General features: G+C 41.3%; 1 long non-coding RNA gene across 1 annotated transcript; it reads right to left on the reverse strand.

Annotated features, from left to right (window-relative positions):
• Positions 1–366: 366 nt before the first annotated feature.
• Positions 367–27,956, reverse strand: LOC135485492 (uncharacterized). The gene is made up of 4 exons (XR_010446576.1): positions 27,298–27,956; positions 3,351–3,419; positions 2,475–2,549; positions 367–708 (listed from the first exon to the last, which is right to left on the reverse strand). It is a non-coding gene; the product is annotated as an uncharacterized LOC135485492 (long non-coding RNA).
• Between the last annotated feature and the right edge of the window lie 38 nt (positions 27,957–27,994).

The following is a 27,994-nucleotide window of genomic DNA, read 5'->3' on the forward strand; positions in this document are numbered from 1 at the left end:
AACCATTAAAGCCGTTGATACGCAGAGAAGGGCCTGGGTGATGATTCCTAAAACTCAGCTGTTCGGGCATCATCACAAGCGAAAGCCAATATATGCCTGTGGAAATCGCACGACAACTCTTTCGGTCGATCACACCGATCAGAAGCACAGTATCTTCTCGTTAAGCATCGTTTTAGGGACATAACATTTGGGGTAACGGCTTCCTCAGTACATGCCCTTTAAATGTGGAATTCACTGAGTCACGACCTGATGAAAGAAACAGACTTTAAAGTATTTCCGCAGACTTAAAACCATTTCTCTTCCGAGAATATTTTGAGTGTGATCGAGCGCTTTTTAACATTGTATTCTCAGTGGAAAACAAAAGTGCATAGCTAACTTCATTCATTCAATTGTTTTTGATACAACAATAATCACTAGAATGACATTGTCGATGGTTTGGTAGTAATGTCGTGACATACACCTTAATATACCCTTATATGTCGATATCTTATCTAACAATAATGTGTTTCAAATTTGCACTTGCCTCTAATAGTTTTCGTCCGTAAGCTGTGTTGTGACTCGCGTAAGCCGTGTCTTCCTTGGCACGAGTGTCAATGTCGAAAAATCGAATTCCAAAATCCAATTGGGCTGTGAAAGTGTAATCTTGGTTCCTGTAGAAGCAAGAAAAAGCGGAAACACCATTACCGTACTTCATGATCCTATTCGCCCCTGTAAAATAAGAAAAATAGGCAGATTTGTTCACAGTAAGAAGACCTGGTTCACCCGAATCATAAAAACCGTTAGTTGTTATCAGTATTTGAGACGAAGCAAGCCGAACTAGAACAAAACCATCGATATTCTTCCCTCTTCTGATAGGTAGGAAGGTTTATATTAGAATGATGATTTTATAATGGGTGAGTTGTAATGCTGTGTGTGATGGTGAAGGTGTTTGATGTTAAGAATGTGTATATGGTGAAGTTGAGATTAATGTTCAGAGACTTCAGCATTAGAGGGTGATGAACTTGAGTGTGATGTGATATTGTACAATGATAATAACAACAATGAAACTGCCAGAGGCCACTGTCCTCACCGTATAGATATTATTTGACGACTGATGCTGGTTAAGAAACGTGCTATTTGTTTATAGCCAAAGGGAACTGTTATGCCATTTAACCAGTGTGACCTCGAAAAGTAGGGAGTCCCACGATACAAGCCTTGTGGTGGTTATGTACCCATGATATCAGATTGGTGGTAATCGCGCAATTACATTTAGTCAGTCAATAATCATTTTTTGATATTTTTTCTCGAATTTGGCCACCTGTTGGCTAAGTGGTGAATCAAATCGAAGCGAACTTTCGGCCCTGATCAGATGCCCTGACTAGATTGGGTATATGTGTACCAAATGTGAGATCACTGGTCACTGAAATTTATAGAAATGTGTCATAGTTTTAAAAGCCTAACGACTAATTTGCACAATTTGAACTCTGTGACCTTAACGTAGGTTAAATCAAAATCGTTTTTAAGTTATGATGTATCCTTGCTTGGAGTAACTGCCCTAAAAATTTTATCAAAAACAAATTACCATTAAGCGAGATATTGCACGTTTTACCCGTTCAGTTTTGCCCCCTGGTGGTCAAGTTGAAAATCAGATCGGTCCGAAATTTGATGCCAAGGGTCATCTGACATAGGGGGGTCATTTGCACCAAGTTTCAAGTTAAGAAATGTGCCATAGTTACACCAATACGGTCAATTTAAGCCATTTGTCCTCCGTGACCTTGAAAAGTACGTCTAATCGAAAACCCATGGCCATACGATATGTGATGTATCCTGGCGAGAAGTACACTTTTTATCAAAAAATGAATCACTAATATTAAGCGAAATATCGCACTAAGTTAGTTTTCACATTTCTTCCCCTGGTGGCAACAAATTGATTCGGATCGAAATTCCAAGGGTGTTGTGCGTATATCAGTTGACAATAATTACCAATAATTTGTGATGATAACGGTAAGATGACATTTAACTAGATTAGTGTAAGACAGAACATATCGAAACTGATGGTTTGCAAAGACTAGCTGAATTAGTCAACATATCACTCCATTAATTTCTTCAGTTTTATTATCAGGTTGACCTCGAAAAACAATATTTCGTTTCGTTTGCTGATCTCGATGCTGTGAATTTCATTGATTGTAATTTGAAATCTCGAATTCGGAAACTCGATCTATCCCTTATGGATTTATTTGGTTTGCTTTATGCTACAAATTAGTTGATAATGTTATGTAAACATACAAATATGTTTATAAATACGTTCATTCCTCCTTTGTACCGAACCAAAGTGCACTTTGATGGTGCTGCTCGGAAAAACTACTTAAATTAGTGACAAATTGCACTATCCACATTGATAGTTTCACTCCGCATTTGGTGCATCCGAAAGGGGGCGCCAAACGCTTCTTCATGATCCTTGGGCACCAACTGTCCCAATTTTTTAAGTGACTTACCTGAGTTGTGAGTTCCAGGAAATGTTACTTCGTCAAATCTGAGATTGCAGAGTTCATTGTGGCCGTTGCACGCCGCTTGAATGTTGAAAAAAAAACAAATACATGTCAGACTTCCAGTGTTGCCAATGTTAAGGTGGTGATTTCGCTTAATTCTAGTTGGGCTAACCGGGTGCACCATTGTAATACAACATAATATTGTTGACACGTGCGCAATGTCGGGAATTCTGGTCGATTCTTCTAAGACGGCAATCGTCATTCTTTACATTTCAGCCTCAATTGTGTCGAATGCGTTTTTTGTAATAACAGAATCGGGATACATTTTATAGTTACAACAGCTGGCTATCGATTCCCAGTAATTTGTTTATGCCTCATGTTTTATTCTAGTTTTAAATTTGGTGGAATTCTGCTAAAAATCCTTCGGTTACAAACGAGATGCTTGTCCAAACCACCTACGTGTATCCTTGTTTTAACGCTGATGACAACTTTAAGATAATGCAATATTTCTGTAATTTTTAAAAGAAGTGTGCTCTTGTATGTTGATAAATATATCTTCATAAAAAAATGTATTTCTAGAATGTAATTAATCTCTGGAAATTCGAATAACAAGTATATGTTGTCAAAAAGCCAAATGCTGACACAAATTAAGTTTCAAAAATTTTGTTTATAGTTAAATTGCCCTTCAACGGTTTTAACCGTTGAAGGGCAATTTAAGCCTCATACAGGCAATGAAATCTAACAAGCTTGAAAGAAATATCTTTAGCTATACGCGGCTGGAATCCGGTAAAATCATTTTTTACATTATTGGAGTATTTCAAAATCAAATGTATGTAATTGTTTTCATCTTAAGCAGGTCGAATAAGTCGAAAGATGTCTTACCTTTTGTTGCCGCCAACTGCATCAACCCAATCAGGGTGAGAATCAGGGGATGTTTTACCATGTCTGAAACTAATGAGGAACGCTTTCGCAGCCAAATAGACCTGTCTTAGCCTTTACAACCATGTATTTGTCGTTGCACGTTTTGCATGATGAATTCAAGGTTTAGGGGTCTGAACATAGGGGTGCTTTTTTCCAATCATTTACACTGTTGACGTACTTTTTGAAGAGTGTGGTTCAAACACACTATCATGAACCTGTGTGCATGCGTAGTAATCTAATAATGTCAAAAATATTTGCCCCACATATCATACTAAAATCTTATAATATTATATTTTCAAATTTGAAAATGATAAGACCTTTATCCACTGCATACTAAGGGAATAGAATTTTTCAAAGGGTCTACTTTCCTCTACAACCTCGACTGGGTCTTAAATTAGAGGTGGGTGACCTAGTAGAAGGCAGTTTTCGGTTGTGGTAACAACGAATGCATATTGTTTTAAGAAAATAATTTAATTTCAGGCAACGGGATGTGATTTAATCTTATTTTGGAACATGTCTTAACTGAAATATGAATTCGAAGACATTAAAAATCCATTATCTAGGAAACCGCCTTTTTTATAGCTTTTCTGGACCCACAATCAGTATTCTCAATCGCGAACTCGTGAACGCCTTGAGGAGGATTTATTTCTAAAATCTGGATCCAAAGGGGTTAAAGTCACCATATTATGCAGCGATATCATATTTTAGCATGGCCAAGAAAGAAAAAATATACAGAAATCAGATGAAATGGATCGAATTTGAGGATAGGAATGTACAAGGATAGGGATAATCGGGCCAAACACGTACTAAAGCCCTGCTCGGACACCCCTCCGCCCGTCCGAGGTATTATTAAAACCATGCGTGTATTGAGAAACTGTCTGATGAGGTGGCAATCGATTTCAAACAATGGTCGCGCGAGGTCGCAATGGCCACTTATAGTAAGATATATGAACTGATGCTCATATCTGTGCTCCACATCCAGTTCTCTGTTTGTGAATACGGCAGCCCAACTGCGGCCTTCTGGTTGTCTATCAAACATCCAAAACTAAAAGTGCTGTGATAACTTAATGACAATTATCATGATTATCGACTACGTCACTCGCTATCACATGTCATTTTCTAATTAGCATATGATAATGGCCACATAGCATTTTTAGTTTGCTTCTGGTAATCATATAAACAGCAATTCAAGCCTCATATGGGTTGAATTCTCGCTCTTGACCTTTGGTTATAATTGCTGTGTTGATTTCCCCAATCCGGCAAATAAACAAGAAATTGCACTGAGTTTATGCAACACTAACAAGTATATTAAAGACAAATATTTACCATTTGCCGGAACAAAAACTTGTCATCAGGATTAAATGACAGCCACGTGGATTTGTTTATATGGTGGTTCTATTTCTCGCAGGTGCAAAATATTATATTACAATTACCGAAATGATTTATGTTTGTAACTTCGTGTCAGCTAGCTTGATTATAAGCGAGTTCTCAATTTAACACTTATTTGGTTGGCCACAAAATGTTTTTTCTCATGTAGAAACAGAAGTGACACGTGACGGCCAACTAGACGGGTCAGAGGTCAGACATGCTACGTCACCCCAAGATTCTGGCGGTGACGCGGCATGTGACGTATAGGTGTTACCAGGAGTTACGGTTCAACCATTTTGAATTGCTAATCAAGTAACCCCAGGTTGAAGAGGTTGCTATCACATCTGAGGGCGTTCGAAAGATGGCAGACGGGTTGTTCAAAACATGGCAGACGGGCGTTAGTGTTTTCTAACATCGCCGTTAGGGTTTTTATGCATGCATGTCAGCTTTAACCAAGAGCTGTCATCGCTGGCATAGCCACATTGTTTGTGGTTAGCCCTTGACCTGGCCACCTCAGCAGTTTAGTACACTCACAACCGAGTACAGGTTGTGCCTTTGAGTGTCTTGGCGATCGCCTTGGCATATATTGGCAAATCGACAATATTTAAAGCAGACATTTGCAAACAGCAAGAGGCCAAAGTTACGTAATTTTGGTGGAGTTCCGAACCCTTACGAAAATGTGATCTCAGATTCACCATGGCAAAATTGGAGTTAACAATGCTCACCGTGATGAATTCAGCCTTCACCATGGTCAATTCAAAGTTTACCATGCTCACTATGGTGAATCTAGAATTTACCATGTTCACCAATGGTAAATAATAATTTCACCGTCCCATTTCACCAAGGTTAATTGCTGTCAGTTTACCATGGTGAAATTGAAACACATTTTTCCTAAGGGCACGCTGCTCTATTCTCGCTACCATCTTTGTATATGTTGGCTTTTTGTTGACAAGTGTAATGTGTTATACCTAAACTAGATTGGGAAATGGTATTTTAAAGACATCTCCTCAAAAAAGGGTATTTATAGCATTTTGAGTCATACCCGATCTTATTCCTATGTCTGCAGATATCTGTGGCGTTTGTGTAGTAGATGATGCAGATTTCAAGAAGATCTTCCAAAATCATGAAGTGCCAGACACAGCATTGAATAACATGTCCATCTTTAAACTCATTGAATTGGTGGAAGCTTGACCAGGAATTTGGTATGTGACTCAAAGGAGTATAAAAATAAACACATCAAAGCGCTCAATAAAATAGAAATCGCAACGGAAATGGGGGATCTTTGATTATCCTTCCAAAACATCAAGGTCAATCAAGGTCATTCTGCAATGGTAGACAACTGCAGACACGTGTTTGTTCAATTATCATTCCAGGGAGAGATGTTAGTGTGAATGTCCACACTTTAAAAACTTTACAAGCATTGCCACATGATGTCTCCAATATTTGTGGGCTACTGACTGTAGTCTGAAACCGCCACAAAACTATCAATTATATATCCGACATGTGACTGATCTATCTAGCTTTCTGACAGTATAATGTTTTCCAAGAAAAAAAAAATATTTGTATTGAATATCAAATTCTGGTTATGATTTTAGGCCTACTTTATGTTTGCTCAGTGTAAAGTTCATAAAACATGGTTCTGTATTTGCTTCGGTGGAAATAGCAGCTATGATAATTGTGGTAAAGGACATGATATGAGAAGTGATGAGTGACCTGATCGAGCTACTTGAATTGGTTAACACCAGAATAAATTTGCACCAGATGGGCCTACAATGCAATCTCACTCAAAGGCGTAGGCCTACCTGTTAAGCTTATAGGGAAGTCTGAGGGGGCATTTTTTATGTTTGAAAGTGCCCTCAGTCTAGGGAATTATGATTCAAGTCCTAGGAGAATGCTATCTAAAGCGGGTGTTTTTCAAATATGTGCAATAATGTTACTCGCGCTTCCGCGGTGTTGATGTCGCCATTGTTCAAATCTGCTTGGTCGATCTCAGTCACTTATTTGGCATCGTTTATTGTGTGGTTTTCCCCCGCATTGCTGGTAAGATGTGCTATATGGTAAGTTATGTTGTAGTGAAAGTCGGCCTTTTTATCAGAAACAAACAAATATTATCAAAAAATTGAAAAGAAAAATCACGGAAGGATAGTATAATAGGAAAAGTCACCTCAAAAATGCTCGCAATATTCAAATATATACCAAACAATGCCACGTGACTTTCCTTTATGGGCTTGAAAGACCTGGAGGCGAGCTTGCCGTGGTATTTCTGTGAAATAGCAACGAATCGTACCAACGCCAGCCATGAGTCCGATATTGAACCAGACCTATTGATTCGATTGAAAGATCTTCGATCATTTCCAAACTTAGAAAATGCGGAAACTATATGTCATGCATGTTCATGTTTACTCTGTGCACATATGGACGACAGGTATCCCAAAGAAGTACCACCACATTAAAGCTCGTTCCTCAGTGGAAAAGGATGGTCACGTGGTATTGTTAGGTATCGTGAATGTTGCGAGATTTGTTTTCAAAATGTTGCCATATTTTTTTCAAGGGTTGCCACATACTTTTGAAAACAATTCGACCTACATTTTTAGGAAATGTTGCTTTATATTTTCAAATTTCTTGATACATATTTCAAAATCTTGACAAACGTTTTTGAATTGGTGGCATGTTTTTTTCAAAGGTCGTAATACATTTCAAAATGTTGCATCATATTTTCAAGTCTTGCATTTATTCCGCTTTTGGGGTGCCATTACCGGGAGAACAGATTGTGGATGCAGAAATTTGGAAATTGGAGCAGGCGTAACACCTCCTCAGACTGCAGATTTGGGAGTCGACAACATACTTCACCCTACCTCGTGTAGGTATCCAAGAAATTTGATTATTTAACCGCCTGGCTGCTGTAAGCGAACCCGGGAGTACTGCACTGGCATTTAGCCTAGTTCCATGTACACCTGTGGCCTGAAGATAGGGTGAATCGAATTATGAATCGAAGTATCTAAGTGTGGTGTGGTTCAATTTGCAATTGAAACAAAATATCCTAGGTACATGTAATTGTTATGATAAAAATAGTACCTAAAATTACTGAATTAATCGAAAAAAACGAGAAATAGGCAACTGTTACATATCTTACAACGCTGGGTTTACTACGCGAATTAAAGATAGAAACTGGACCTTCCGTCCAGGCAAACAAAAGGGGCACGTCTTGCCGTTTTGATGAATCGAGCCTCACTGATTACTCATTACAAATTACTAACTAGAGTTAATAAACTTTTCCTGTTTTGTTTCTGTTTCTAAGGAAAGTATCTTGCCGGAGAGGCACTATCTGTCCAGAAACCTACCTAAAAGCATAATTATGCGAAGCTCGGTGACAAGTGAACTCTTAACCTATGCAGTAACTAGAATCGCCATCGAGTCAGAATTCTAGGTAAAGGTCAAAAGGTTAAACAGAAATGCAATGAAATATATGCAGCTTCCGATAGATAGAAAGACTAATTATAAACATAGGTATTTGAATTTGTCTGTAACGCCTGGCGTGCGTATTATTATTTTTGAATGCGCAGGAAAACTGTGCATTAGAAAACCGTTATTGTCTCTCCATGTCAATTCCCCCATTAATTAAGAAGTCATAGTTCATTAGACTGTTCTTTTTATGGTAACACAAATACACGGAGCGGTGTTCACGTTGGAAATGTCCATAGAATGTCCAGGAGAAAAGGATTCTATTCTGCGCTTTAATCTTCGAGCTATTGACGACCATTGCCTATATATACACCACATGCCACAATCTGTCCGAATACCAAAGGGCTGGACTTTTTTCAGGGAAACATTTTCCGCTCAACACCGAAAGAGATTGAGAGTGGAGAAGCAGAGAGTATGTTTGAAGAACTAAAGCTGCCCCATGATCATTTCCTTGATAGATCAGACCTTGATCAAGAGCTGGATATGTAATTGAAGTGGGCCGAGGCGTCTTGAACTAAAATGTAAATGTCCTTATTCCTGGTGCATTTACCACCATGCTTTACCAGAGCAGAACAAGTTCTCCCCCAAACATCGAACATCTGGAGAAAACTCCCACTTTAGATAGCATTTTCCATTGGCTTAAATCAGAATTCCGACTCAAGATAGACGAGTCACATTTGGGATACATGCTGGTAAGCTTCTCAATTTTGGGCATGTGTGACTAGATAAAGGTGCAACCCGGAAAATGGATAAAAGTTATTGCATTGTACACAGCAGCACCCTGCTTCCAGGTTTGATTTCCAAAAGTGCGAAAACACGTATTTGTGGACATTTATGTCCACTTGATTCAACTGGACACAACTAACCATCCCAACTAACATATTGATACCTTTTGCATGAATATTGGTTATTCTATCGCTGAAAAATCGAACTTGCAGAACCTGGGGGTGACGAAGCATGTTTGACCTATCCGCAAACTCAACAGACTGGTAGAATTCTGATGGCGGTCGCGTTTTTAGTCGAGGAGGAAGTCATCGATCGACGTATGTTGAGCCGTCAGCGAGTATTTAGACTTCACCCGTTCGATATTTTTGATGGCACAGATCTTATTTCGAGGTACAGGATTTGATGGAAGTGATGGATCTGATTCGGAGTAGAACACCCAACCAACAGGTCGCATGCAATAGAAGCTGTACTTCAAGTCCTATGTGCAATGAGATATTACGTAACTGGTAGTTTTCTGCTCGTAACGGGAGACCTCGGTCGATCATATCAGTGAACCGTCCGTGTAGGCTTATGATGAAAGCCGCCCGGACTCCCGATCACGCCCGACGCCCGACGCCCGGTCTGCAGATTATACCTTTGCAAATATTATATTCAATCCACAATTGCAGGTCACGTGATGTAGATAAACGCACGTGGTCCACACTTCGCATTTCAATACCAAAAACGGATATGGATTTTCCCGGGAATATCATGCGGGAATTCGACAGGTTGCATGCATTTAGGTCTGATGCACCGGCAATGTCTTAGCGTCTTGGTTATCCTATGTTTATCATTAAGGGGCCATACCTTTTAACGTACCCACAGACCCCCCCCCCCCCACGCAAATAATCGTAAAAAAGTACAGTGCACCCCCCCCCCCCCACTCATATATGGAATTGTGGTGCACCATAAATCAACCAATCAAAACATCGGATCTCGTAAATTATGCCGCGGCAGAATTCACAATTATGCCACGGCATGAATAGGAATTGTGGTGTGGCATGATTAGACTAATCAGAAAGTGGCAATCGTTTTATTTATGCCGCGGCATAATTCACGAGATCCGATGTTTTGTTTGGTTGATTTATGGTTCACAACAATTCCGATTTACTTTCGTCCTCCATAAATGACACTTTCGTCCACAATTCCTATTTATGCCACGGCATAATTTACGAGATCCGAGGTTTTGATTGGTCGATTTATGGTGCACCACAATTCCGATTTATGCCGTGGCATAATTCTGAACTCTGTCCACTCGCACCAGCCATACACGTGTATTTTTGTTGACATTCGAACTGCGCACGTGCGTTTGTTTACATTCAATTTTCCACGAAATCTCAACGATCACGTGACCTGCAATCGTGGATTGAAAATATCATTCATCAAGAGGGTTGGGAAGAGGCCGCGTATCAAAATATATCCAAAATTGAGATGTATAAAAATATGTTTTTTTCACAAGCATCAAACAGTTTAAAAACGTGTGAAAATAACACCCAAACTTCATGCTTTACCACCAAGAGTCTCGCATTTGAACCGAGGGACCTCAAGGAACATCGCAGATCCTCATCTAAGGCTTTGGCGATCGATCCTTCTTAATTGAATCATGGAACTGAAATATCCTGGAGCCTCCCCAGTCAAGCACTTGAACACCAAGTGCAGAATCTTGTACTGGATCCTGAGCTTGACTGGTAGCCAGTGCAGGTGAATCAGCACAGGGGAAATATGGTCAAAATTTCCCACCAAACACACAACTCTTGCGGCAGAGTTGAAAACCTGTTTGAATCGGTTCGGAAACTTGCTGGGGATACCACATAGGAGAGCATTACAATAGTCGGGGTGGGCAATGATAAAAGCATGTACCAAGGTCTTGGTGGATTTTTCCGACAGAAATTATCGTAAGCGATCGGGCGTCCGGACATCTTTCATCATAAGCCCTTATTTTATCGTTTCTAACCAGCGGCCCTGCTATAGCCTTGTGGGCAGATGATGGTTGGACGATGGTTGCACCAAGGGCAAGACCACACCAAGAGGGCCAAAATACTCTCAACAATCCAATAAATGGAAAGAATGCATTACAGCACCTGCAACGAACGACAACAACAACATAACCGACCAACATACCCTCAATATCATAAACTCATTGATACAGTCTCGACGGCTTCTGAAGTACATGACGACGCCGATTGGCTAGCGCGTCCTGAACATCGCACGGATCTCCGACGAGAACTGATCATCCCATTCGTTGAAACACGATTGTGACAACTTCCACGTGATCGCACCGTTGTGGCTACAAAACACATGATGATGCGACGCAAGGATTTCGTTAACTAGAAAACCCGGAAGGTCTTGTGTGAGGATTCTCTAGTCGTTGTATGTGCCTTCTGACTCTTTTCTTTGCATTACGTGTATTTCGTGAGGGGAAGCATCCATCAGTGGTTTTTGATTCGTCTGGTAACCTGGGGTATCTTCCTTCAACAGCGTCGGCCTATCTACGTAGTCATATTCATTCCCGTCATCGTCTAGGGACGCAGAATCATTTCAACGGACTCCGTGTGTTTGAACATGGCGCCCCATAACCCTGGGCTGTGTGGGGTCTTGGCCGGTCGTGCCTTGAGTGACAAATGCATGATTTACGTACTTTGGCCAAATGTTGGCGTAAAAGCTGAAATTTGAAAGTATACCTGTGCTTGATTGGCAACCAGTGGACAGCCCGAACGCAAGATGTGACAATAATGTTATTTAGGGTATACCGCAAATTCAGGGCACCGCAAATTTGCGGAGCCACTACGGATTGTTATGTGAATACCCGTAACCACAATTTTACGGTACTGTATCAATCCCGTAATGCCCTGTTTGCGGTCGTGAATAAGGACCCCAGCGATCGAGAGAATAAGACAAGTCGTTTCAAGGAGATAAAATAGATGAAGTCGCTGCAGACTGCTGCACAAGCGCTGTTGTATGTACTATAATTCCAAGAACTTCCAAGATAGTCGGGGACATCTTTATCAAACAAAATGTGATAGGTTAGGTTAGCGGTTATATCGTGACAGTTTCCCTACCAGCCAAAACCTCCGATATGGAAAGACATTGCATGCATGACATTGACAAAGCGACATGTCCAGTATTGTTTTTTCTGATACTGTGAAGTGTATTTGTGGCAAAAAGGTGTAATAAAGATATGAATGGTGCAGTCACGGGCGCTCAGTGTTCCCTTGAACGACCGTACTCGGGCGACAGCACGAAGATCAAGCAGGAAGATGTGCGATTTTGCCACTCTTCGAACTACTTCTGAATTTTGTTTCAATGTCACAGCTGTTTCAGCTAGAATTGAAATACAATTTTTACCAGATTACGCTCTACAGGGAGGTCACAACTGTTTCAGCTAAGCCTAAACATGACATCGAAATGATCCATCCCCAGCACAGGCCTGCTGCCCAGCGATTGGTCAGCTTAAAAAGCTTGTTAACCACTCTGTAAACAGTGTCTCTATCACACAATCGAATGAATCTATTACCTCTAGCATGTGACCTTCCTCGGTGGCGGTCAGGCAATGAAAAGCATCGTTTGGTTTGGTTTTTAGTTTTATAAATGGATTGCATTGTGGTAAAACATTTAAAGAAACACATGCCATTTCGCACTGAAATGATCCCTCGACCTCCATGTTGAAAAATGAAATGCGCAATGGCGGTGTGTATGCGTATCCAACCTTAGATACGTCCCATTATGGCCACTGTTGGTCGTCGATTGTCACCACTGTTGAAAGGTGATTGGGGACGAACTACGACAGAGTCTGTTAACTGAGTTAGACTTCCTTGGCAATGACGGCTACCATTGACAACGCTTGGAGAATGACAACATCTATTTCTGCAGAGGATATTTGTTCGTTTTACAATGGTCGGCCAGCCCCTCTTCTTCAGAGGCGCACCATCCCCATCCACCCGCACATGTAAGGTATGTCGTGTCGTATGGGACCTTCATTTCTCCGTTGGCCGACATCTTCAAAAGTTATTCAGTCTTCAAATGCTGGCCTCAGGCACAGCAAACATGAGACATAGTGGCTGATTTTATAAATCTTACCTAAATAAGATCATTGTGTGCTTTTACTGGCCAACAATTCACTGATGAGCCTGCATGTTTGAATTCAAAACCCCGACTCTGCCGGACGGCGAGTGCACTCGCCTATTGAAATATTATATACACATTGAAAATCGAGTTCTACCGACTTCGTAGAGATGGTGCTGCAGTACGTAACCGCTTCTGAGACAAGACCACAATTGATTTTTTAAACCTTTTAGCAGTTAAATTGTCAATGTTTGACCGCGACGCATCAAAGAACGCGTGGTGTTGTGAATCTGAAATTTAGATTATGTTATTCTGGACAGTCGGGCAAGTAAATGGTGAAAAATAAAATGGTGATTGACCTCGGAAATTTTTTGATAATCGACAAATTAGACAGACTTTGATATTTCCACTCTTTTCAGCCAACTGGCAGGAAAAACTCAAAACACGCCCCCTATTACCCAATTAGCAAAATTCGAAATTAATTTTTTCATCAAATAATTTCTTTATATCTGTAGACTTGCCACAACAAATATTTTTTCAATACCTCTCCAAATATGTACTTGAGAGTAAAAAACATGCACTCGTCTAATTGATAGGCCTCGACCCTCCAACCTATGAATATTCATTAGTGGTCTTGTCTCAATGAAGGTACATTTCAGGGGTTAACATTTTGAGAATTTTTTCAAACTAATGTAGATGACATCCCACAACTCTCCAACAAAGGAAAGTCATATCTGGACATTTTTGGAGAAATGAGAGACATTTCAAAGAGTGGTACAACTGTGCCAAAGCGACGAAAGAGGACAAAATCGACAAAAAGTCATGATTTTGCAGCCAACAGCACCAAATTCAAAGACCTGCCCTGGCCAGAAAAAGCAAGCTATGGAGCTGAAAATTTAGGATGTGATTTAGAAATATCTTTGCTGCTTAGGGCACAACTTTCAGAATCAAGGCCTAAGTAGTTTCAAAGAAATTACAAAATGAATGGCAACACAACAAGACTTGTAAAAATGAAACCGAACTTAGACCGGGGTTAGGTTGACTCTTATTTGGGTCAAATTAAGTTTTTTTTCTCATTATTTTAGCTTGTTTTGACCTTAAATCATCAGCAATACAATATTCTAAATGAATTAGAGTGATTTGAGCACATTCAAATTTTTCACTATATTTACCCAAAATGTAGTGTAAATAGAGACAAGACCACAATTGATTTTTTAAGCCTTTTAGCAGTTAAATTGTCAATGTTTGACCGCGACGCATCAAAGAACGCGTGGTGTTGTGAATCTGAAATTTAGATTATGTTATTCTGGACAGTCGGGCAAGTAAATGGTGAAAAATAAAATGGTGATTGACCACGGAAATTTTTTGATAATCGACAAATTAGACAGACTTTGATATTTCCACTCTTTTCAGCCAACTGGCAGGAAAAACTCAAAACACGCCCCCTATTACCCAATTAGCAAAATTCGAAATTAATTTTTTCATCAAATAATTTCTTTATATCTGTAGACTTGCCACAACAAATATTTTTTCAATACCTCTCCAAATATGTACTTGAGAGTAAAAAACATGCACTCGTCTAATTGATAGGCCTCGACCCTCCAACCTATGAATATTCATTAGTGGTCTTGTCTCAATGAAGGTACATTTCAGGGGTTAACATTTTGAGAATTTTTTCAAACTAATGTAGATGACATCCCACAACTCTCCAACAAAGGAAAGTCATATCTGGACATTTTTGGAGAAATGAGAGACATTTCAAAGAGTGGTACAACTGTGCCAAAGCGACGAAAGAGGACAAAATCGACAAAAAGTCATGATTTTGCAGCCAACAGCACCAAATTCAAAGACCTGCCCTGGCCAGAAAAAGCAAGCTATGGAGCTGAAAATTTAGGATGTGATTTAGAAATATCTTTGCTGCTTAGGGCACAACTTTCAGAATCAAGGCCTAAGTAGTTTCAAAGAAATTACAAAATGAATGGCAACACAACAAGACTTGTAAAAATGAAACCGAACTTAGACCGGGGTTAGGTTGACTCTTATTTGGGTCAAATTAAGTTTTTTTTCTCATTATTTTAGCTTGTTTTGACCTTAAATCATCAGCAATACAATATTCTAAATGAATTAGAGTGATTTGAGCACATTCAAATTTTTCACTATATTTACCCAAAATGTAGTGTAAATAGAGACAAGACCACAATTGATTTTTTAAGCCTTTTAGCAGTTAAATTGTCAATGTTTGACCGCGACGCATCAAAGAACGCGTGGTGTTGTGAATCTGAAATTTAGATTATGTTATTCTGGACAGTCGGGCAAGTAAATGGTGAAAAATAAAATGGTGATTGACCACGGAAATTTTTTGATAATCGACAAATTAGACAGACTTTGATATTTCCACTCTTTTCAGCCAACTGGCAGGAAAAACTCAAAACACGCCCCCTATTACCCAATTAGCAAAATTCGAAATTAATTTTTTCATCAAATAATTTCTTTATATCTGTAGACTTGCCACAACAAATATTTTTTCAATACCTCTCCAAATATGTACTTGAGAGTAAAAAACATGCACTCGTCTAATTGATAGGCCTCGACCCTCCAACCTATGAATATTCATTAGTGGTCTTGTCTCTTCTGCGGTTGACTGCAGATGTTCTGGTGGATTTCGTGAGTTTGTTTGGCTAATAGCTTTGAGTTTATTGGCCTCATTAGTGAAAGATAGCTTGTGGACTCATACTTGCTGATATTAAAAAGCGTGCTGCTTAATAACAAGTACCCCAGGTGTGACAGTTTTTCCTCTTCCACTGCGTCGCTGACGTCAAGACCTCAACATCCGGGGTCTACTTTATTAGCAATTCAAAATGGCTGCACCCTAGACCCTGGATTATTGTCTATGTCACATGTGTCGTCACCGCCAGGGGGTGACGTAGCATGTTTGACCTATGACCCGTCTGTTCGGACACTGCGTGTCAGCACTGTTTCAACATTACCAAAACTGTGTGTAGTCGACCAAATAATTGCAAAATTGAGCAATTATCTCAGGGTGAATACAGATAAAGAAGACTTATACTTTGATATAAAAACAAATTATCAAAAGGGATTTTTAAAGAATATTTTCACAGTGCTTGCGCGATTGGCTTTTGTAACACGTGTTTCTTCGGTTCTATTTTGCTCGGAGTGCCCGCATGGCACGACTAAAGGACGCAATTTTCTTGTAGAGGCAATCAAGTTTTTATATCCGTCTTAGCTCATATATCACCCTTGTCCATGAAGTTCTGTTATGCCATCAATTGATTAGTGATCGCATTAGGGTATTGTTATGTAGCCTTTTCGCCGATTCAATATGCCATGAATATGCCAAGTGTCAAAACATCATTTACATCTTATTTGCAGGTCAAACGTTACTCTTTGACCAATCAAATATGTTTTAGCTCAATATGATACCAGGGGCAGTGCAAGTGATCATTGGAGCGCGCTGGGTAAACACCTGGGTAAACGAGGTTGGCGCCATTGATATATAGGCCATTTTCCTGATACGCCGATAACACCTAGGGTCGGACCAACAAACCATTTTTACAATAGATCTTCACGGTCAATGACGCCAGACAGTGCATCTCGAGCCGTCTTTTACCGTGAAGATCTATTATAAAGATGGTTTGTTGGTCCGACCCTAGGTGTTACCGGCGTATCTGGCAAAGGGCCCACTGGATATCAAGTATTTTTTGGGACAAAAACTGAAAATGTTCCCTGATTACATTATGTTATCAATTGATTAGAAATAAAGACTTAACATCTTTGTTGCTTTCGAAAATGCAGTGTACGCACAAAAACATATACATGTATTAACATGATATCAGGTGGCCCAAAAAACGCCACGGTGACTGCAATAGAGAGAAAGAAAAATATTGTACACAAAAAGAAATTGTGTTTTAAACTTCTTTGTGTACAAAACATCATTGTGAGTTTACAATAAAAATTACAAACTACAAAAAAAGACATCGGACAACGCGACAATTCAGTCAGATTTTGAATTTTCCTTCTTTTTGTTGATGGAAACTACCTATGTAGAATAGGAGGTGACTGGGCAGCCGACAGATGTGTGATATTGACAAAGGTCCTTCAATAGGAACACGATGCTAAGTTTATGTTGGGACACTCATTAGCTGACCTCACGCAGTGAGAAGAGGAATTATATACCAAAATGTTTCTGTAAGAGTGAAGCTCTCTGCAATCCCTGATATCAAGAATAAATAAAGACTAATCTTTATAAATTCTCCCTGACATGAATACAAAACTTTAGTACGCGCAAACTCCTTGTTCTTGCTGAGCTAACCGCACCTCGTAGGTAATATTATGAAATACCTCAGTTGCAATGAAGTAAGCCTATCGTTTTGTATGTATTTTACGTTGCGTTTCCTTTTCGCTGATGCTGTTTTTGGTTTCTAATACGTTTATTTGTCCCGGATTATCAAGCGTACCCTGATGACAACAGGAATTGTCGTTTAGTTGTGTACCTTAAGAATATTTCCATGCCCGCAAAAGAAAAGATCTCGGCCTACAACATTCTGCTGCGATGCATTTTGGAACTAGACAGTTCGGGTACAAACTGTTAATGTTTAATGTAGGCTCCCAGATGTGACGTCAGAGTGTCTTTTGTTGTGAAGAATATATGTGTTGTGCCGTATTTGTGTCATGTACTTTTATCAGAACATTATCAATGGTAGCAGCAGCAAAGAACGATTTGACGGTGTCGCTTAGTGTGTAAGCAAGGCGTAACAAGCGTTTGAAGCGGGCATTAAGGTGAAAACTGACATTTTGACTGTGTGTGTGTGAAAGCGTAGTGTCCGAGAAAGGAGTCGTAGTCGTCCGAGATTTGTGTGTATCAAAAAAGGCGTATGGACAGTATAGAGCAGTTGAACAGAATTCTTTTAGAGCCCTCTTTTAGCGACTCTGTGAACCAAGCAACAATTGGAACGAAAATCAACCCGCCGGATTATTCGAGCAAAACGTATGAACAATATAAGATAGAACTCCAAGCTTGGCAAAAAGTTACGTCATTGACCGAAGAAAAGCAGGGCATAGCGATCGCTCTTTCTTTGCCGGAAAATGACAACACCGCTATTCGGCAACGTGTATTTGAAGAATTGTCGCTTGATGATCAAGGGAGTAAAGACGGTCTAAAAAAAACTATTGGCATTCTTTGATGAAAAGCTGGGGAAAGACGATCTGGCCGACTGCCTAGAGAAGTTTGAGAACTTTGATAATTACGTGCGGTCAGACGATCAGGCCATTTCAGACTTTATTATTAAGTTTGATCAAAAATACAACCGAATTATAAAGAAAGGTATGACGTTGCCTCCGGAAATTCTGGCATTCCAACTCTTGAAACATACAAAAATAACGGCCGATGAGAAACTGCTCGTTCTCACCGGTATGGATTACAGTAAGAAGGAAACACTCTCTGATCAAGCGAAAAAGTCCCTCAAGAAATTTAAGGGAAAAGGGACGGGTTGTGGCGAGAGTAGACACCCCGCAATAAAGATAGAACCGGCATTTATTGCGGAGAATGAGGACGCATTTGTTGCGGCTGGATTCAGAGTTGTTCCAGTTGACAAACCTCGCCGCTGGCGTGGTCGCAATATTCGAAACAGAGGGCCAACACGTGACGCGGGGTCCAGCAAAAGGTGAACCCCACGAGAAGAGACGGTCGACCGATCACTTGTCGAGCCTGTGGATCGTTTCGACATTTACTCGCCAACAGTCCTGATAGTTGGGAGAACCAAGGAAAAGGGTCGTTTAACAGTGGTGTGTTGGTAAACAAAGTACTGAATACTGCAGTGCTATTTACGGGTGATAAGGAGGCTGACATTATGCGTCTTGGTGTGGAATCTCTGTGTTGTGCCGTGTTGGATAGTGCGTGTACCAGCACAGTGTGCGGGGTGGATTGGATGCAATCCTCCCTCGAGTTTTTGGACAGTGTTGAGAGAGAAAAAGTGATTAAGAGGCTCGGATTGAAGACTTTCAAATTCGGTGGTGGTGAAGTTCTGAAATCAAAAGGAGCGTATGAAATCCCGGTTACACTCGCTGGAAAAAAGGTGTCTATTGCAACGGACGTTGTGGAATCAGATATTCCCCTTTTGTTTTCTGCAGAGACAATGAAAGCAGCCAAGGTCAAACTTAACCTTGAGGGTGATACAGCGGAGATCCTGGGGACTGTAGTGGCATTAGACTTTACGAGCGCTGGTCACTACTGCGTTGCGATTGACAATGTGAGCGACCGTACAGTGAAAAGTGTATGCGCGGTGAAGTTGAGTGAATTGGGCGGAGCGGAAAGTCCTTTTAAATCTGCATCGTCAATTTGCACATCCGCCTACTCAGAGGCTTGTTAGTTTACTCAAGGACGCAGGGGTATGGCAAGACGAATTCCTGCAACAACTCGATTCAATAAAGGAGAAATGTGACTTGTGCAAAGTGTATGCTCGAACGCCGTCGCGGCCCGTGGTCGCAATGCCTATGGCCCATAACTTCAATGAGAAAGTATCTATGGAGTTGAAAAAGTGGAAGCATCGTTGGATTCTCTATCTAGTTGACATGTGGTCCCGGATGACTATCGCGGTGTTCATTGATAGAAAGACACCGAATGAAGTCATAGACGAAATCATGTTGCACGGGGTAGGTGCTGGCTACGGTGTAATACGGGTATTACTATCTGATAACGGTGGCGAATTCAGTGCCGACGAAATCCGCGATGTTGCCAGTGTGTTGAACATCCAAGTGTGCACGACGTCGGCGGACAGTCCTTTTCAGAACGGTCTCTGCGAACGTATCCATGGTGTGACTGACAATATGTTACTCAGACTGACTGAACAGTACCCCGATACGCCTGTAGAAGTTCTCTTGAGCTGGGCGAATATGGCGCGCAATTCTCTTCAGAAGTGGCACGGGTATGATAGCTATCAACTTTTCGGCAAAAACCCGAACTTGCCGAATGTGATGTCAGAACAACTTCCTGCGTTGCAGGGTACTACAACTAGTGAGGTTCTTGCAAAGCACCTTAACGCTCTTCATGCTAGCAGGCAGGCTTTCATCGAGTCTGAAGCCGAGGAAAGAATTCGCCGTGCTCTGCGAAACAAAACCGTGCATCTGAGCAGGTGTTCCGCAATGGAGATCGAGTGTTCAACAAAAGAGAAGGCCAGGAACGATGGCTAGGACCAGGGAAGGTTGTATTCCAGGACGGCCGTGTATTGTTTGTGCGACACGGTGGTACTTTTGATAGGGTGTCACCGAATCGGTTAATGAAAGCTTCAAGCGATCCAGGATGCGATTCTGCTAGTGCGAGGGGGTTGATAGGAAACTCCACGGGTAATCAAGGGAGTCGGAGAGTGTTAACAGAACACACGTCTGGTGAAACCGCATGTGCGAAACCTACACCGGTGGTTTCGGAGAACATTGACGTGGACAATACCGTGCAGAACGTTCCAATGAGCGAGTCAAGTTTGCACGTGCATGGTGAATCTAATTTGAAAAAGGACTCGAGGATATATAAGATAAAACATGAGAATTACTGGACAATGGCTACGGTAAAAAGTAGGGCTGGTAAGGTCATTGGACTATACAGTGACCGGTACAATGTGCGCGAGGATAACAGTGAGATTGATTCCAGCATTGACCTGAGGCATGTGTACACTTGGGACAAACTGGACAACATTGAGAATGTGAATGCGGTTGTGATCCCTAGGACAAAGCATGAATATTGTGTTACAGCCAAAAAGGAAGAATTACATAAGCTGAGATATTTTCAGACATATGAGGAAGTCGATGATGTTGGGCAACCTAGAGTCTCTACCAGATGGGTGTTAACTGAAAAAGCTGGCAAAGTCAAGGCCAGACTGGTTGCCAGGGACTTTGAGGAAGACGAATGCGTACAAAAAGACTCCCCAACCGTCTGCAAGTCATCAGTGAGAGTAATTCTTGCTGTTGCCGCAGGTAACCAATGGGCTGTTAAAACGACCGACATCGAATCTGCGTTTCTTCAAGGCAAGGCTTTGGATAGGGAAGTATTTCTAGAGCCCCGAAAAGAAGCTCGTGCGGAAGGGAAAATTTGGCGGCTCAGGCACTGTCTGTACGGGTTGAACGATGCTGCTCGGCAATTTTATCATATCGTCAGGGATACTCTTCTGGGGATCAGATGCCAGTAGTCAGTGCATGACCCTGCCTTATGTATGTATGTATGTATGTATATACCATATTTAAATTTAAGCGCCCTTTTCAGATTAAATCCGTTCAAAGGCGCTTTTACAATATTTATAACAAAATTACAATCGAAAAAATATGGGTCTTGAGCATCGTTTGAAATGATGCAAGGCTCTTTGCCTGCCGGACCTCAAAAGGGAGCCCATTCCACAAAACAGCTGCGGAGAATGAGAAGCAGCGCTCCCCATATTTGCTCCGGGCCCTTGGAAGTACTAGTCTATTGTCATAGCCGACCGAAGGTCTCTTCCTGGCCTATAGATATTGACCAGGCTTGACAAGTAGCCAGGCGCTATTCCATGCACACATTTGAAAACGTGCATGAGAATTTTATAGTTCACCCTCTGCTCAACCGGCAACCAGTGGAGCTCACGTAGTACAGGGGAGATGTGGTCTCGACGCTTGGTGCGCGTGATGATGCGGGCCGTCACGTTCTGCACCCTCTGCAACTTGTTCATAAGGTCTTTTGAAATGCCATAGAGCAGTGAATTGCAGTAATCGAGCCTTGATGTGACTAGGACACACACTAGTGAACGGGTTGCAGAAGTGTTGAGATACTGACGGATCAGTCCAATATTCCTAAGTTGGGCGTAGGCCGACCTACAGACAGCATTCACCTGTGCTTCCATGTTCATTTTCTTGTCAAACATCACCCCCAAATTTCTTACGCATGCCACGGAGTCAATGATAGAGTCACCAACATTCGCCAAAACGTGATCCAGGGTCTTGGAACGATGAGTGGATGCAAAAAGTGCCACCTCCGTCTTGTCGTCGTTCTTTTTCAGCATGTTCTCCTTCAACCAGGAACCATTGTCAGTAATGCATAAGTCAAGACAGTCAAGAGTAACTTCCTGTGCTTGTGGGATCCCCGGATTAAAAGAGTCATAAAGCTGTGCATCATCTGCATTAAAATGATGACCTGGGCCATGGTTTCTTGTTATGTTGCCGAGTGGTTTTGTGTACATGCAGTACATTTTTGGGCCCAACACCGACCCCTGCGGAACACCATATTTTAAGAGAACGGACGTAGATCTTTGACGATCAATAACGACAGTCTGAAACCTGTCATCAAGATATGATGCAATCCAGCAAGAGCAGAGCCAGTGATGCCAAATAACTGTTCAAACCTTTATAGAAGGATCTTATGGTCAATGGTATCGAAGGCTGCAGAGAGGTCGATCATGACAAGCACTGTCACATCACCCCTGTCCAAACTACCAAGGATGTCGCTCTGAACCCTTAGTAGAGCGGTCTCTGTTGAGTGACCTCTTTGGTAGGCGGACTGCATTTCTTCATGCAGCAAGTTGGACAGGAGGTGATTTACCCTGATGAAAGATTGGCGGCTACTAGGTGTAATAGAGAGTCACATTGATGACTTCATCCATGCAGGTTGCTATGAATTTGCCACGTTGGTGATGGACTAATTGCGTGAGCGCTTCCTGGCGGGTCGTATTGAAGACACAGCATTTTATGTTGGGTTCAAATTGGTTCAATCAGAGGATGGATTTCTGTTGGATCAGAGCGAGTACACTGAAAGTGTTGATCCGATCGAACTTGCTGCTGAAAGACAGTGTAGAAAACAAGATGAGTTGACTAGCAAGGAGAAAACAATGTACATAAGTGTTGTAGGTCGCCTAAATTGCGCTGTGCAGGGCACTACACGTACTAGGCCTGAGTTTGCATTCGAGATGATTGATCTCAGCACAAAATTCAACAAGGCTAAGGTGGTTGACATAATATTGCAGTTAAATAAGGCTGTGAAAAAGCTAAAATCAGAAAGATCTGAGCTGTGGTTCCCTGCGTTGGGGGATCGAAGAGAATGGCGCCTGGATATAAGTGCCATTCAGCAGTGTATCGAACGAAAGGACATAAACACTGTGAGGTGGCTCCCAGGAGATTACCAGGTTGCAAACTGTATGACGAAGAAAGGCGCATCCGCTGATACGTTGGTGCATGTATTGAGAACAGGAAAACGTAAAGACTACTGAGTGAGACGAAGTGTCAGTGAATATTAAAGCGTGTAATAGACAATGCTTTGAAGTGCTGTGTGATTGATTATTCATTTTGGGTTACGTGTTTTAGAAGTTTACTGTTTTGAAATTTCAGCCTGCTTCACTTTCTTTTGTCAATTCATTTAGTGGTTATGTTGTGCGTACGTTAATAATTGTTGACTTGAAGAGAAGGAAAGACAATCAATTTTTGTCAATGTTAATGTTTAATGTATGCTCCCTGATGTGACGTCAGAGTATCTTGTGTTGTGAAGAATATATGTGTTGTGTCCTTTTATCAGAGAATTATCACAAACACATTTCAAATAAAGATGAATAACTTTTTTTATTTTCGTTTCAATAGGCTGCAAAAGAACGATTTAGGGACAGTTTTGTGCAACCTGGGTTTTTTGGTCGAATATTGGTGCCCTTTTGATAAGCCAGGCGCAGATAATAACACAATCCAGTTCCAAAGTCATTATCTGGCTAGCAGAGGGGCTCTTTGCCAGCGAATTAGCAGGCTCTCGCGTGTTGTGAATGATCTTTGTCTTCAAGGACCATTGGCATTAATAAGAGCAATATTACCCAGGTGTCGGCTTCCAGGTCACCTCCTAATTTACATAAGTAGTTCCCATCAATACATTGCACGAAAAAAGGAAACATTCAAAATCTGACTGAATTGTCACGCTTTTCCAATGTTGACTCCGATTTTCCCGAGTTAGCTCTCCATGCGTCGATCCTTTCCTTGTGGAACGATGCACTGGTAAGGCGCTTCCTGGAACCATGGATCTACCCTTGACGACTTTGGTGTAGATATCAATTTTTTCCGACGTCACGCTGATGGTGCTTGATTACTCCGCTACTGCGACGACAATGAAAATGACGTTGCATCGTAGGTCTCATTAGGGACTATTTTTGTATTCATTCTAACCGTAGTTCCTAAAATCATTGATTTCTCGGTCCTCACAGTATGTCAGTGTTGATTCAGCAGTTGTTTTGGCAAAGACATGTTTTTTTTGAGTTTCTGAAACCTAGAGCGCTACTCAATAGGCGGCTAACAAGAAACCACGCATTTAATGTTGTTGCCGACAAATGTGTACACTAAACGTGGGATGTGCGTCGGCCCCGTGTTGAAATGCCGTCCAGTGCCAGTTGGTGCGCTTTTCGCTGATTTGTGCAAAATTCAACATATCTCAAAAATTCAATGGTTGACCTTCGATTTTTTTTATGTTTGTGTAGCGTAAGTAACTGTCTTTCATGGAAGAATGGTCACTGTAAGAATTATTCAACAAAATTTATTGAACTCGCATCGCGGGAAAGGTATTTTGCACCAGGACTTGCGCGTACTTAAAATAACCAATAACGCGTTTTTCAACAATCTAAGAGCTAAAACAAAGCATCAAACACGTTCAGAAGAATAGTTTACTGAAACCAGAAGAAGAACAAACATACTGCAGTGAAAAGCCCCCCATTCCTTTAACACAATAGGACAGTAGTTAAGGAGCTAGATTCCATTAAATGATATGAGGCCGAATAAAGGGGTTTATCTACGTTTTGCAAAATAACATATTGGGTTTGTACAAGTTATTGAACCGGTAAAGAAGCTATAAAAATCTCATTTTATATTTAGAAGTCGAAGTTATTAAAGAGTAGAAATTGGTACGTGACTGTCCGTATTGGTTGTCTCACCAAACAGCAAGAGGCTAGAGCTGCCCTTCCACTCAAGACCTCAATCAATGAGACGCCTTGGGTTTAGCAATTTATTTCGGCGCTTGGGGTAAGCACTCCCCCTCCTCCCGTTCAATGCCGATTCCTTCAATCTAGGTAAGCCCATTCACCCCAGTATTGGCGAGTGCCTTCAGCGTGTGACGTAGTAGGGTCATTCGCACGGCTCCAAACCGATCTAGTCCAATCATATAATCGTGCCGCCTCGTGTCGATGATGTAGGCTGCACTTCGATTGAGCAATGGAAAGGGCTCGTAAATGGAAAAAGAGAACGACGAAATTGGTGATCGAGTGAGAGGGAAACGTTTCTCGTCCCTGAGCCGCTCATCTGTCAGTAGCTCGAGGGTGAAACTACACTACCCAGAAATTTGGATGACACTGGTTGGTGATAAAGTCTCCTGTACTAAGTATAAACGACCGAATCTAAAAAGATTATCCCGACTTGAAGGATTCCTGCTCGCAGCGTTTAGACGTGTTCACGTACCACCACAGGCTAAATGCATGGTATCACCAAGCGCAGTCAGAGTCAGACCCATTACGGAATCAACAAAGTCACCACAACCTCGTGTCGGTCAAGACATTCATTTTTTTATTCAATAAAAAGGGGGATTTGAGCTGAAGAGGAATAGAGTATCGTGCACAACTTCCAGCGATAGTCTTAGCCCTGGATTATATCCTGATGGCAGTCACACAGTTGGGACTCAAAAATGAAAAGAAATGTTCGTACGTACACTGTAAAAAGTGAGAACACCTAGAACATGTTCAAAATCAGAACACCTCGATTTGAACCCATTTTTTGAACACGTTCTGAGAACATGTTCTTCATATTTCTGGTGTTCTAGTCCTAGAACACGTTCACAATACAAGGTGTTCTACCAAGGAACACGTTCTACAATGGGACACGTTCCAGAGCACGTTCTCCAGTCAAAAGAACATGTTCTAGTATTTCAGAACCTGTTCCTGAAAACATGGGGTTTTCTGAACATTTTAAAAACAAAGATTATCTCTCTTTTTACAATTTTTATTTCAAAATACAAAAATAAACTGACATGTACATGTTATCTTGCCTCAGGAAGCTTCCTGACATTTGGGATACTGGCCCTTTTAATAGGTTTCCAGACAGGTACTATTTTTCACTAGTCCCTACCAGCACCTACCAGGAAGACCCAGAGAGGCTGACAAAAACACAAGAAGTCTTTGAACACGTTGATGATTCTCATCCCTACAGAACAATCATCAACTCTAATTAACACAATTCCACTCTGTCAACGCCTTGGTTGTCACATGGACCAAAACGTCAAATTGTACTACAAGTAATTGTACTACAGATTACACAGTCGGAACACAACACTCGGTTCAGCAAAACAAATCCTTGGAAATGGAAACACTCCCAGCAAGTTAACAGATTAACGGAATTACCAGTGACTGCTGTGGGGACACACTAGTAGATCTGAAAGTAAAAAAAGATAACTACAGGCACTGAGAAATACAGTTTTGACAATCCGCCTGGACACGTACATTATGTATGCATCAATTCATGTAGCCATACATGTGTCAGCCTATACATTGATGTGTACATTCAATAGTCGGATGATTGTTGTAGGGTCGCGCTGTCAGTCAGTCTCTTCAAGCAGCTGCTGGCGACGCCTTGGCTCTTCTTCTAACGCTAATATCAGTTCTACAACATCGACTGGCATTACTTGACCAATTGCATGCATTGAAATCGATACAAAATCTATAAAAACTCACCATTTTCGCAGAACAGTCCGCGGCTCAGTTTGAGAAAGTTCACAATGGCGGCGGAAAAATGGAAGCGAGGCCGAGGGATGGTCTCAGAACGCGTTCGCCGTGTGGGGAGAACACCGCGGACGCGTTCGCAGTTTTCCCTGTTCAGCTTGCGCATGTTCACAGAAAATGAGATGTGTTCTGATCCTTCACTGAACACGTTCTGAACACGTCATCTCAGAATTCTTTTTCTGTGTGCCTAGGGAACGTGTTCCGTGTGTGTTCTGAACATGTTCCATGTGTTCTCACTTTTTACAGTGTAATTTTGCTAATGCATAACATAACGTGTTTTCCACTTTAACAATAGTATTGTTCAGCGAAATAGAAAGGGTGACTGCTAATAGGTACTTTTTTAGTAATCACCCGACACCCCTTCAAGTCACCTGATCAATTGCGAATGCGAAAAGCACGACTTCTTTTAAATTTGACTAAAATAATTTTCTGTTTGATGAATCACTATGCCACAGTGGAAGATGCGAAGATAAATTTGGGCAGAAATCACTTACCTTAAATAAATCGGGATCCTAGCGGAGAATATTCGTGATGACGTGACCGTTCTGCTTTGAGTCCAATGCCGGATTATTGAAAGCCTGGTTAGGCCTAGTATTTATAGCCCGATCAAGGCAAGTGTGGTTCCGGATGCGCATAAGATTTCTGCGCTGATAGGTGTCGCAAATCGTGGTAAATTGCCTTTCGACTATCCGCTCAGCTCGAACCTCCACCTGACACACTTGATGACTGAAGTGATTCGACGTGTTCCACCTTTGATGCAAAATTCACTGCTCGGACGGCTTATGAGACCAATCCCTAATTGCGCAATTCGCTTATCAAGCAATTTTGAAACGTCTGTCACTGGACTTAGCTAATTCTATTGGGAAAGAACATTGTGCTGTATCTGGATGATCCTCACTGAATGAGAAACCTAGCTTTGTTACGTTGACAGATTTTTGATAAGTCATCAACCTCTGCCTGGCTTAGTTAGTCATGGATAGTCATATTGACTAAGCTATGTTAGTCGAACGATTTGTGATATGGGACATGAAAGAACGATAAGTTAGTACATGTACAGTACATAGAAATAAAGGATGAGACAGCCTTATAAAAATGCCACGTGTACATGTATCACGCGAGGTCTTTTGCAAACGCGATGTATAACCAAAAAGGCCGTGTTACATGGAGTGTTACAATGTAGTGTAATGACAC

The sequence above is a fragment of the Lineus longissimus genome, chromosome 3 (assembly GCF_910592395.1).
Source record: "Lineus longissimus chromosome 3, tnLinLong1.2, whole genome shotgun sequence".
In the NCBI taxonomy this organism is placed as follows: Eukaryota; Metazoa; Nemertea; class Pilidiophora; order Heteronemertea; family Lineidae; genus Lineus; species Lineus longissimus.